Here is a 1,983-nt window from a genome sequence, read left to right as displayed (position 1 = left end):
TAAAAGTGCATCACTAAAGGGATCAGTGACATCTACAGAAGGTTACAACAAGGCCATGGTGGAGAAACTGTTGAGTAGCATGAAGCTTTTCCACACACGACCAGTGCCAGGCTTTGACATGAAAATTAGAAAATAAGTTGTATTATCTTGAATGTAGCCTGAATTGGACAAGTGGAGATGTATTTCCTCAAGCCTTGTATTTGTATTTCAATAAGAATACTGGAAAAAAATGCAAAGAGCTTTTTGAAAAGCAACAATGAATGGTCTTTAAGTTACAACTTGAATCAAGGAATGTTAAAACTTTCTCTCTTCAGCCTCACCATGAGAGTTAAGAGCTGTCTTGGTCTCATTTCTGCAAGTATTTCCACAGAAATACCCTTCCTGAGAGAATCAGAGTGGTGGGGTTTAGAAGGGATCTCTGGAGATTATCCAGTCCAGCCTCCCTGCAAAGCAGGCTGACCCACAGCAGGCTGACCAGGATCACAATGTGCAGCTGGGCTTGGAATCTCTCCACAGAAGGAGACTGCACAACCTCTCAGCCTGATTCAAGGCTCCAGAACCCTCACAGGAAGAAGTTTTTTCTCCTTTTCAAAGAGAACCTCCTGGTTTCCAATTTATGTCCATTGTGCCTTGTCACTGGCAGCCTCTGAGAAGAGTCTGGCCCCATCCTCTTGACCCCCACCCTTTCACTATTGATCAGCATTGAGATGACCCTTCTCAGGCTGCTCTTCTCCAGGCTAAACAGCCCCAGGGCTCTCAGCCTTTCCTCCTCACAGAGATGCTTCAGTCTCCCCAGCATCTTGTAGCCTCTGCTGGAATCTCTCCAGTAGTTCCCTGTCTCTCCTGAACTGGGGAGCCTAGAATTGGATACAATACTCCAGATGTGGCTTCACCAGGGCAGAGAAGAGGGGGAAGGAAAACCTCTCTTGACCTGTTGGATGCATTCTTAAAGCACCCCAGGATCCTGCTGACCTTCTTGGACACAATGACACACTGCTGGCCTGTATCAAACTTGCTGTCCACTAGGACTTGCAGTTTCTTCTCTGCAGAGCAACTTCTTCTCTGCAGAGCAGCTTTCCAGCTGCTTTTCCTCACCTGTATTGGTGCAGGGGGGTTATTCCTGCTCAGGTGCAGGACCTTACACTTGCCCTTGCTGGACTTCTCTTTGTTGGAGAGTAAATCTTATGAAGAGTGACTGAAGGAACTGGAGCTGTTTAGTTAGGAAGAGAGGAGGCTGAGGGGAGACCTCATTGCTCTCTACAACTACCTGAAAGGACATCGTGGAGAGGTTGCTGCTGGTCTCTTCTCACAGGTAATTAGTGACAGAACAAGAGGGAACAGCCTCAAGCTGCAACAGGGTAGGTTTAGACTGGACAGTAGGAAGAAAAAAATCACGGAAAGAGTGGTCAGGGATAGGAATGTGCTGCCCAGGGAGGTGGTGGAGTCACGAGCCCTGGATGTGTTTAAAGGTGGTTAGGATGTGGTGCTTGGGGCTATGGTTTAGGGGTGACCCTTGTAGAGTAGAGTTATGGGCTTGATGATCCTGAGGGTCTTTTCCAACATGAATGTTTCTGTGATTCTCTGTTTCTGTGACTCCATGAGGTACCTTCTATTTGATGCCCAGTGACAGCACAAGAGGCAATGGGTGGAAGTGGAGGCATAGGAAGTTCCATGGAAACAAGAGGAAGATTTTTTTTCCTGTGAGGGCACAGGCTGCCCGGGGGGTTGTGGAGTCTCCCTGTCTGGAGATATTCAAGACCTGCCTGGATGAGTTCCTGTGTGACCTGGTATAGGTGATCCTGCTCTGGCAGGGGGGTTGGACTGGATGAGCTTTTGAGGTCCCTTCCAGTCCCTAACATTCTGTGGTTCTATGATTCTGTGATTCCTATACCTGTACCTATTTTTATGCCTGTACCTATACCTATTTTTATACTTGTACCTATACCTGTTACTATTATTATTACTATTGGTCTCACTCTCAGT

This window comes from Indicator indicator, chromosome 23, assembly GCF_027791375.1.
Source record: "Indicator indicator isolate 239-I01 chromosome 23, UM_Iind_1.1, whole genome shotgun sequence".
Classification (NCBI taxonomy): domain Eukaryota; kingdom Metazoa; phylum Chordata; class Aves; order Piciformes; family Indicatoridae; genus Indicator; species Indicator indicator.
The sequence above is the reverse complement of the archived record's forward strand: the minus strand, read 5'-3'. Positions refer to the sequence as shown.